This window comes from Hylobates moloch, unplaced genomic scaffold, assembly GCF_009828535.3.
Source record: "Hylobates moloch isolate HMO894 unplaced genomic scaffold, HMol_V3 SCAFFOLD_10, whole genome shotgun sequence".
In the NCBI taxonomy this organism is placed as follows: Eukaryota; Metazoa; Chordata; class Mammalia; order Primates; family Hylobatidae; genus Hylobates; species Hylobates moloch.
Genome location: NW_026652285.1, coordinates 40,817,697 through 40,830,029, shown reverse-complemented (window position 1 = coordinate 40,830,029; position 12,333 = coordinate 40,817,697).

Here is a 12,333-nt window from a genome sequence, read left to right as displayed (position 1 = left end):
GTTTAATTTGTCTACTCCCTACATTTCTCAAATATACTATGCCATTAGGGAGATTACAACATTGCTGAGCACATATTAAAGTCCCATTTGTGACTTTATTTTTAATAACTATTATTTTATAATTTTATCTTGTTTAGTATGAAGCTTACCAGGACTGTGTCATTCATGTGCCTGTGCATATGTGTATGTGCATTTGTACTGTGGATTTTTTTTACAAATTACATTTGTATAACTACATATTTATTGTGTATAGTGTAATGACTTGCTATGTGTATACACTGTGAAATAATTAATACAATCACATTAACAGACATATCTACCTTAGTACCTTTTTTTGTAGTGAGAACACCTGTTTACTGCCTTAGCAAATTTTAAGCATAGAAAACGTTGTTAACGATAGTCATGAAGCTATATATTATATCCTTAAAATCTTTTCTTTTTTTTTTTTTTTGAGACAGAGTCTCACTCTATCGCCCAAGCTGGAGTGCAGTGGCGCGATCTTGGCTCACTGCAAGATCCGCCTACTGGGTTCACGCCATTCTCCTGCCTCAGCCTCCTGAGTAGTTGGGACTACAGGCGCCCGCCACAATGCCCGGCTAATTTTTTGTATTTTTAATAGAGACGGGGTTTCACCATGTTAGCCAGGATGGTCTTGATCTCCTGACCTCGTGATCCGCCCGCCTCGGCCTCCCAAAGTGCTGGGATTACAGGCCTGAGCCACTGCGCCCAGCCAGATCCTTAAAACTTATTCATCTTATAACTGAAAGTTTGTATCCTTTGAACATTTATTCGTTTTCCTCACCTCCAGTCCCTGGCAGCTACCATTGGACTCTGATTTTATAAGTTCAACCTTTTCAGATTTCTCGTATAAGTGAAAACAAGCAGTATTTCTCTTAATGTTCCTGTCTTACTTCACTTAGTACAGTGTCCTTCAGGTACATCCGTGTTGTTGAAATGGCAAGATTCCATTATGTTTTATGGCTGAATAATATTCTATTATCTATTTGGGCCATATTTACTTTATCCATTCAGCATTCACAAACATGTAGGGTTTTTTATATCTTTGCAATTGTGAATAATGCAATGAACTTGGGAGTGCAAATGTTTCTTTGAAATACTTGTTTTGTTTCCTTTGATTATATACCCAAAAGTGGGATTGCTAGATTGCCTGGAAGTTCTGTTTTTCAGATAACATTCATATTGGTTTTTATAATGACTCTACCAATTTAAAACTCTCCAAGAGTGTACAGAATACTTTTTCTTCACATTCTTATCAATAATTGTTATATTTATTTACATATATATGTAAAGATGTGTGTGTATGTGTGTGTGTGTATATATACATATATATATATACATATATATGTGTGTGTGTATATACACACATATATATATGAGCTTTTATATAAAACAACTGGGTATGGTGGCATGTGCCTCTGGTTTCAGATACCTGGGAAGCTGAGGTGGGAGGATCACTTGAGCCTGGGAGTTGGAGACTGCAGTAAGCTGTGGTCACACCACTGCACTCCAACCCAGGCAACAGATTGAGACCCAGTCTTAAAAAGTGTAAATTTCAGTCATGATAAGTATATTGTTATGCAAAAGGCCTCTAGAACTTTTACATCTTGCAAAACTTATAAAACTCAATACACATTAAGTAACAACTGCCCATTTTACCCTGTCTCCAGCCCTGGACAAACACCCTTCCACTTTCTGATTCTGAGTTTGACTACTTAAGATATCTCATATAAGTGAAATCAGATAGTATGAATGACTTTGTTACTGGCTTATTTCAGTTGACAGAATATTTTCAAAGTTTATTTTAAAATGTGACAAGATACCCTTTTTTTAACAGTGAATTACATTCCATTGTGTGTATACAGCACTTTTAGAAATGTGTTTGTCCAGGGACATAGAGATTGCTTCTGCCTTTTGGTTTTTGTGAATAATGATACAACAAACGTGGATGTTCAAATGTTTTCCAGGTCAGGTGTTGAATAATTTGGATATAGATTCATAAATGAGACTGCTGGATTATATGATGTTTTCCTTTTTAATATTTTGAGGAACATTCATAATATTTTTTATGATAGCTACATTACTTTTCCAAAAGTTCACATGGGTTTTAATTTCTTCACATCCTCAACAAATTTGATATTTCTTTTTAAATTTATAATGGCCAGTCTAATGGTTATGACGTGAGTTTGTTTTGCATTTATCTACAAATTAGTAATTTTAAGCATCCTTTCAAATGCTTTTTGCCATTTTTATATCTTTTTTGGAGAAATGTTAGTTCAATCTTTTGTCTATTTTTAAAACAAGTTATTCAACTTTTGTTGATTTTTAAGAATTATTTATGCTGGATATTAACTCCCATCACATGTGGTTTGCAAATATTTTCACCCATTTCTTAAGTGACATTGTTACGCCACTAAATGTTTTCTTTGATGTGCAGAAATTTTGAAGTTTAATGTAATTCAATTTTTCTGTTCTGTGTTGCTCATGAATTTGATGTTGCATCCAAGAAGCCAGTACCAAGACCAATGTCATATCTTACCCCTGTATTTTCTTCTAAGAGTTATATTATTTATATATTTTTAAGTTTAGCTATTTTGTTAAAAACTTTTTTTCGTATATGGTACAAGGAAAGAATCCAACTTAAGTTTTTCAGTGTAGATATTGTTTTCAGCATCATTTATCTCTCTTTGTTTCAGTAGCACATTGTTTTTCTTCTTGTAGCTTCATTCTTGTAGTTTCATTCCGTTTTAGTCAGAAGACATACATTGTATGATTTTGGTCTTCTTAAGTTTAATAAGATTTGTTATGTGCCTTACCAGAATGTACCAAGTGCAATGAAGAATATGGTGTATTCTGTTGCTTTTGACTGGAGAGTTCTGTACATGTCTGTTAAGTCTAGTTGGTCTATAATAGGGTTTGGATGTTTGTCCTCTCCACATCTGGGTTGAAATGTGATCCCCAGTGTTAGAGGTGGGGTCTGGTGTGAGGTGTTTGGGTCATGGGAGATAATCTCTCATGAATGAACTGGCACCATCCCCTTGGTGATGAGTGAGTTCTCACTTTATTAGTTCCCACGAGAGCTAGTTGTTTAAGGGCATTCGGCACATTCGCCTTGCACATGCTCCCTCTTTCATCATGTGAAATGTTTGGTCCTCCTTTGCCTTCTATCATGATTCTAAGGTTACTGAGGCCCTCACCAAAAGCAGATGCTGTCACCATGCGTCTTTTATTGTCTGCAGAACTGTGAGCCAAATCAACTTCTTTATAAATTACTCCATCTCAGGTATTCATTTACAGTAATGCAAAATGGACTAATAGAATCTATAATGTTATCCAAGTTTTCTTTTGTTTATCTTCCACCTGATCAGCATTTCTCTCCTTTAGTTATATTTTCTGATCAAGTTTTAACATAAATTTTAAAATAAATTTCTACAAAACAATGTAACATTGGGATTTTGATAGCAATTATTTTGAATTTGTTCACCACTGTGGGTTATATTGACATCTTAACAAAATTAAGTTATTTGACCCTTGAGCAAGAATATGTTGTAGAGTATGTTTAGTTTTATACTTTCTATTCTGATTTTTCTATTCATTACAAAAGTGTGATCTTGATGTCTGCAGTTACTATGTTGTATATTTCTTGCTTCATGTCTGTCAATATTTGCTTCATATATTTAGGAGCCTGATTTTATAGTTACATATACATATAGATAGTTATAACAGTTACAAATTCTGAGTAAGTAGACTTATTTTATGATTATATAATATCAGTCTTTGCCTCTTGTTCTGATTTTTAACTTAAAGTGTATTTTCTCTAATATAATTATAACCACCTTTTGTGGTTACTATTTGTGGTTACTATTTGCATAGATTTTAAAAATTCTGCTTCCAGCCTGTTTGACTGTTTAAAGTGAGTCTCTTGTAGATTATATATTTTATAATCTTGTTTGTTTAGCCATTTTATTTCTTTAAGTAGTTTAAACTGTTTCTATTGAAACAATTTCTTAAAGAAATGAATGTACTACTACTATTTTGGTTATTTTTTTCTCTTTTTCTTGTAGATAGGTTTTCACTCATCTCCTGTTTGACTGCCTTCATTTTTTTTGGTTGTTTTTCAGTACATGCTTTGATTATTTTCTCGTTTTATTTTGCATACTTTCTAGGCATATTTTCTTTGTGAGCACCTTGAATAATGGAGATTATATAAAACATCTTAATGTTATAACAATATATTTTGATCTCATAACAACTTCAAATATGAATGCTGTAGCTGTTTACATCCTTTAGTTTGTTATTAAATTCACAAGTTATTTTATATTGTTTATCTAGTAACAGATTTATACAAATTTATATATTTTTTCAAATTCTATAGCAGAATTTTAATAGTTTTATGCACCATCATTATGACAGTAAACAATTCTATGTCTGTTTATAAATTTGCATTTAATGAAGAGCTTTATATTTTGAATATGGGTTTATGATATTGTGCAGCATCATTTTGATTTTCAACATAATGGACTCTTTCTAGCATTTTTTGAAGGCAAGGTCTCATTATGTTGCCCAGACCGGTCATGAACTCGTGGCCTCAAGCAATTCTCCTATATTGTCCTTCCAAATCTCTGGGATTATAGGCATGAGCCACTAGGCGTGGCACAGTTTTGCATTTCTTGTAGGAGTGTACTGGCAGTGATAAACACCCTTACTTTTTGTTTATTTTGGAAAGTCTTTATTTTTCCCTTATTTTTGAAGTAACTTTCTAGATCAGGTATTCTTGGTTGATAGCATTTTTGTTTTCATCACATTCAAATACGAGAAATTCATGGCCCCTTCTTCAAATAACCTTTGTACTGTTTTTTTCCTATGCTATCCTTCTAGGAGTCCTTTCATGAGTATATTTTTCACTTGCTGGTATCTGATAAGTTTCAAATTTCATGTTTTGATTTTGTTTTGTAATTTTGTATTTCTGTGTCTTGTATGTTACAGTATGCTTCTTGACATCAGGTAATTGTTTTTAGTTTTTATTTTATAATTTTTTTTGAGATGAAATCTCACTCTGTAACCCAGGCTGCAGTGCTGTGACGTGATCTCAGCTCACTGCAAACTCTACCTCCCGGGTTCAAGTGATTCTCCTGCCTCAGCTTCCCAAGTAGCTGGGATTTCAGGTGTGCACCATTGTGCCCAGCTAATTTTTTTTTTTTTTTTTTTGAGAGGGAGTTTCACTCTTGTTGCCCAGGCTGGCATGCAATGGTGTGATCTCGGCTCACCACAACCTCCAACTCCTGGATTCAAGTGATTCTCCTGCCTCAGCCCCCTGAATAGTTGGGATTGCAGGCGTGAGCCACCACGCCCAGCCAATTTATATATTTTTAGTAGAGATGGTGTTTCACCACTTTGGCCAGGCTGGTCTCGAGCTCATGACCTCAGGGGATCCTCCCATCTAGGCCTCCCAAAGTGCTGAGATTATAGGCATGAGCCATCATGCCCAGCCATTTTATATTATCATTCTGTAAGGCAATATTCAGCTCTACACTTTAAGACAGTGTGGGGCAAAAGTCAAATATGAGTCAGCCATATGTCTGTTCCCAATATAATTATCTCTGTGTTTATTTGCTTGTATAAATACTCCCCCTGTATTGTTTATGACTTTTATATTCTGTTGTTTGGTTGTCAGTGGTAGTTTTATGCTGCCCAGATGAGTAGTCATAGAAATTATCTTAATTTCAATATCTATTGGTCAACTTACATTTTTTTTGTGTGGGAGAAACACCTGTGATTTGAAGATAACTTTTAAAGAGCATCATAGCTCTGTATCTCCTTTAGGTATTATTATTTATTTCTAATTATCAAAAACACATAACTCAAAATTTACAATCTGAAATATTTTTAAATATTCAGTTAATTATGCCAAGTATATTCATATTGTCATGCAACATATCTCTAGAACGTTTTCATCTTGCAAAACTAAATCTCAATACACGTTAAAGTACTACCCATTTCCCCCACTGCCTGGCCCTCTACAAATACTACTGCTTTTTCTGTGTCTAACTCCTTTAGATATCTCATATAAATGGATTAATACAGTCTCTGTCTTTTTGTGGCTGTCTTATTTCGTTTTGCATAATGCCATCAAGATGTATCTTTGTTATAGCTATTAGAATATTTTCTGCTTTTTAAAAACTGAGTAATGTGCCATTATTTTTATATTCCATATTATATTTATCCATTCATTTGCTGAGGGAACTTTGGGTTGCTCTCATCTATTGGCATTCATTAATAAATAACACTTCGTCTGATCGTATATGTGAGAGTTTATATTTGTGCTGCATTATATTTTATTGGCCTAGTTAGTCATTCACCTTTATGCCCGTACTGAACTGTTTTAATTACTATAGCTTTATCATGTGTTTTGAAATCAGGAACTGTGATACCCCCAACACAGTTCCTGTGTTTTTAAAGATGGTTGGTCACTTCATTGTGCCTTGAAATTCTATATGACTTTTTGGTTGCTGTTTCTATTTCTGCAAAAATGAAATTAGAATTTTAGAAGAAATTGCATTGAACCTATAGATCACATTGGGCAGTGTGGGCATTTTCACAATATTAATTATACCAACTTTTGAAGAAGAGAATGCTCAAGTGAGTGTTTCCATATATTTGTGAATTTTTCACTTTTCTTCCAGTTATTGACTTACACTTTCATTCCATTTTGGTTATACATCTGTAAAATTTCAATTTAAAAATTTTTTTGACTTCTTTTGTGGCCTAATGAGTGCTCTGTTCAAGAGAATTTTTATGAGCCGTTGAGAAGGGCATGTAACCGGATGTCATTGAGGTATAATTTCTATACTCCATAAAGCATAATTTTCTTACACTGCTCTCAAATCCTCTGCCCTCCTATCAATATTTATTCGTATTTTATTATTCATTACTGAAAGTGAGATATTGAAATATCCTTTTACCTATGTATTGCTTCGATGCTGTTAATATTTGCTTATATGTAACCATAATGTGAGACAAACACATACCCACCCCCCCCACACACACAAATATATGTATACACACATTTGTCATAGGTTTCCAGTGAATGAACCCCGTTCTTATTGTTTAATGTCATTTTTTGTCTCTTGGGACATTTAATCTAAAGTATATTTTATAAAATATGATAATTTTTGACTTAAGGTATATTTCAGGTAATATAATCTTGACCTCTCCTAATCTCATTTGGTCAGTATTTACAGAGGATAACTACTTCCATCCTGCCAGTTTTAGCCTCTTTTCACCGTTAGATATAAAGTGACTCTTGTAGACAAACAAAATTGGTTTTGGCTTCTAAATTATCATTATTATCATTATTATTATTATTATTATTTTAAGATAGAGTCTCTCACCAGGCTGGAGTGCAGTGGTGCGATCTCAGCTGACTGCAACTTCTGCCTTCCAGGTTCAAGCGATTCTTCTGCCTCAACCTCCCTAGTAGCTGGGATTACAGGCACACACCACAACACCCAGCTAATTTTTGTATTTTTCATAGAGACGAGGTTTTACCATGTTGGCCAGGGTGAGATCAATCTCTTGACCTCGTGATCTGCCTGCCTCGGCTTCCCAAAGTGCTGGGATTATAGGTGTGAGCCATCACACCAGGCCTCTAAATTATTTTCATAAATCTTTTCATTTAGTGTATGCCTTTTGATTTGGAAGTTTATTTAATTACTATTCAAACAAATTTGTGAAAAGGAAGTACTTACTATTGCCATTTTATTATTTTGGTTTCTTTAGCTTTGTCTTCTCTCTTTGTGTTTTCCTTTGTGTCTTTTTGATATTTGTGTTGATATGTTTTCACTGCTTTATTATTTTCTTTTGTGTATTTATATAGGCATTTTCTCTGTGTATACCTTGGCGATTATATAAAAGTTACAACAGAATATTTTAGTCTGGTAAAAACGTAACTTGAGTTGCATACAAAATTTTTCCTTACTATGTTTGCCCTCAACTTTATGTTACAGATATGAATTTTGTCTTATGTTATATACCCACTGACAGATATTTATGATTATTTTTATGCTTTTATCTTTAAAATTTTAGAGAATAAGTAAAATTGTTTCCAACATCATTATGCTAATGCTACAGAATTTCATTTTTGTGTATGTGCACATATTTTCTAGATAATTACGTGTTTTTATATAATTATGTGTTGTTTTCTAGCATCATATTTTTTTCAATGAAACTTACTCCTTTCATTAGTTCTTATAAGTCAGGTATAGTGCTGATATACTTTTCAGCATTTGATTTTCTAGGAAGGTTATTATATTTTTCATTTTGTAGGACAGTTTTGCAAGTTACCTTAGCATTGCTTGAAAGCTATTTTTTTTTTTTAGCAGTTTGACCATATCTCACAATTCCTTTCTGGTTTGCAAGGTTTCTGTGGACAAATTCAGTGGTCATAGGAGCACACTTACAAATGACACATCACTTTTGTCTTGCTCTCAAGAGTCTCAGCTTGTCTGACTTTTTAAATCTTGTCTTGTATATGTGTCTTGTTACGAATTTCTTTGTGTGTATTGTAGTTGGAGTTTGTTGAGCTTCTTGATTTTTTACATCCCTTTTTCTTACATTTGAGAATTTCCCAGTCATTATTTCTTCTTGTAATTTTCACCTCCACAATTTGTTTCTTTTATATTTTAACTTTTTGTTGATAATCTCATTTTCCTGATTTTTGAGTATTATTCAGGCTATTTCGAATTTTTAAAATTAATTTATACATCTTCATGTTTTATGGTTCCTTTCTATATTTTTTAAATTTTTTTGATTGCACCATGTTGTCCTAATATTTTGTACACATTGCATTCCTTGGTTGAGATTTTTTGCAATAAGAAAAAGCTACATGTCACAATCTTTATAATGTGGTTTTGTCTTGACAGAGTCTGAAACCTAGTCTGGGCTAGACATTCTGAGAGCCTCTCAAATCTGTGCTTAGGCTATGTCTGGAATGGTGTGATTATTTTTCAGTTAAATTCCATGTTTCTTCTTAAAAGGCTGTAATCATTTCCTACACCTTTTAACTGTCTGTGTAGTGTAGTCTCTCTGCTGCTGTAACAATCATTTACCACTGGTCTCAGCATACCCAAGCTGTCTTTCTGGTGTATCCCACCATTCTTTTCAGTAGCCTGTTTTACAGGAGACCAAAATCCATCTTTGGAAACATCCCCCTAAGCCAGAAGTAAGCATACATTTGTGAAAATCATCTTTCTCGTTTGAGGAAGTGGCCAGGAATTGGCAGTTTACTCCTAAAGGCACCATGCTGTATTGCGAAGGAGGAAAGGGTGCCTTGGGTAAATGTAACAAACTCCTTCCCCTTCTATGTGGCTTTTTGCATTGTCCTCAGCTAGGGGCCTGGAAAAACTTAACTCATTTATAGAGTTCCCAAACAGGCATTTTAGTTAGTATGTTGTTGTTACATATATATGTCTACGAAGCTATTAGGGCCTATGGTATTTTGTTTTGCCATCTTGCTAATGTACTTGATACAATTTTATATGCTAGATTTATATAGTATATTTATCAAAGTCTAGTTTTGGGGTAATTTGTTATTTTTATTTTTTGCAGCTGTGTATTCTCATTACACCCAAGAGCTTTGGCCAGAGAAAGGCTCAAAAGATTCATTGCAAAAAGCACTACAGAGAAGATATAGAATATGTGGACATGGGAATTTACAATGTAGGAAAGGCTGTAGAAGTGTGAGTAAGGTGCACAAAGGATGTTATAACAGACTTAACCAATCTTTGTCAACTACACATAGTAAAATATTTCAATGTAATAAATGTGTGAAAGTCTTTAATAAATTGTCAGATTTACATAGACATAAGATAAGACATACTGGAAAGAAACCTTTCAGATGTAAAGAATGTGGCAAATTTTTTCACATGTTCTCACTCCTAACTCAACATCAGAGAATCCACACTAGAGAGAATTCTTACAAATGTGAAGAATGTGGCAAAGCCTTTAACTGGCCCTCAAACCTTATTAAACATGAGAGAATTCATACTGGAGAAAAACCCTACAAATGTGATGAATGTGGCAAAGCTTTTTTACGGTCTGTAAGCCTTATTATACACAAGAGAATTCATACTGGAGAGACACCGTACAAATGTGATGAGTGTGGCAAAGCCTTTAGGTGCATCTCAGTCCTGAGAAAACATAAGAGAATTCATACTGGAGAGAAACCCTATAAATGTGAGGATTGTGGCAAAGCCTTTAAATGGTTCTCAAATTTTAGTAGCCATAAGAGAATTCATACTGGAGAGAAACCTTACATTTGTAAAGAATGTGGCAAAGCCTTTAAAAAGGGCTCATACCTTAGTGGACATAAGAAAATTCATACCGGAGAGAAACCCTACAAATGTGAAGAATGTGGCAAAGCCTTTTCGTGGGTCTCATGCCTTACTAGCCATAAGAGGACTCATACTGGAGAGAAACCCTATAATTGCGATGAATGTGGCAAAGCCTTTAAATACTCCTCAAACCTTAATGAACATAAGAAAACTCATACTGGAGAGAAAGCCTACAAATGTGAAGAATGTGGGAAAGCCTTTAAGTATCGCTCATCCTTTAGTAAACATAAGAGAATTCATTGTGGAGAGAAACCCTACAAATGTGATGAATGTAGCAAAGCATTTAAGTGCACTTCAGACCTGACAAAACATAGGATAATTCATACTGGAGAGAAACTGTATAAATGTGAGGATTGTGGCAAAGCCTTTAAACAGTTCTCAATCCTTACTAGACATAACAGAATTCATACTGGAGAGAAACTTTACATTTGTAAAGGATGTGGCAAAGCCTTTAAACAGGCTTCAGACCTTAATGGACATAAGAAAATTCATACTGGAGAGAAACCCCACAAATGTGAAGAGTGTGGCAAAGCCTTTAAGTGGTTGTCACGCTTTACTAGACATAAGAGGAGTCATACTGGAGAGAAACCCTATAATTGTGATGAATGTAGCAAAGCCTTTAAATACTCTTCAAACCTTAATGAACATAAGAAAATTCATACTGTAGAGAAACCCTACAAATGTGAAGAATGTGGGAAAGCCTTTAAGTGTCGCTCATCCCTTCTTGATCATAAGAGAATTCATACTGGAGAGAGACCCTACAAATGTAAAGAATGTGACAAAATCTTTAACTGGGCCTCCAGCCTTCTAAAGCACAAGAGAATTCATATTGGAAGGAAATCTTACAAATGTGAAGAATGTGGCAAAGCCTTTAAGTCTTGCTCAAGCCTTTCTAATCATAAGATACTTCATACTTCAGAGAAACTCTAGAAATCTGAAAAATGTGACAAAGTTTTATCTGGAACTCAAATGCTTAAACATAAATCATAATGGAGAGAAACCCTAGAAATGTGAAGAATGTTACAAAACCTTTAAATGTTTGTCACACGTTACTGTACATAGGAGAGTGTCACACATTACTGTACATACTGGAGAGTGCCCATACCAGTACAAAGAAAGTGGTATTACATTTAGTCAATGCTCATAGCTTATAGTATATGAAAGCAGTTATAGTTGGGAAATATTGTAAAAATACCAAGAATGTAGCAAAGCATTTAACATCTGCATAAATTCTACTCAAATTTCAATACTTCAGCCTTTATAGGAAACAAGAGTATTGATTCTGAAGATAAATATTAAAACTATAAAGAGGGTGTAATCACTTCACTTTGATCACAGATCTTTTTGTACACATATTTTATGCCAGAGGAAAACCCTGAAGAAGCTTCTAAAAGCTTCTATTACTTTATGAAACATCAGAGAATTTGTATTCAAGAGAAACACTACAAATGTATTGAATGTGGAAAAACATTTGCTTTTTTCTTTATCATTTATTATTTTTATTTGGACAACATATATACATATGTACAAAATACCTACTCTCAGAATCTTCTTTTATAATTTCATTTGTTTTACAAAAACAGGACAGCAAAATAACTTAGGTCACTAATACTGTACAAAAATAAAACTGATTAAACAGTTGTAAAGATCAGCATATTACAGTGATACAGATCATATTTTGTGAAAGAACATCTCAGTCTATCCAGAGTAGTGTGCTAAATCTGTCTGCAAACTGACAAACTAATGCATTTCTGTAATACCAACTTCCAAATAGAATTCTCAAAAGAAACATGATGTGGAACTAAAGTTTAAACTTTAAAACTTTAAGCCAGGGAATCATTCCACAATGGTAAAGGGCTTTCTTATTGCCTAACAAAGGAGTGGAGATATGTTAACTCTAAAACTATTAAATTTTCCAGAATAT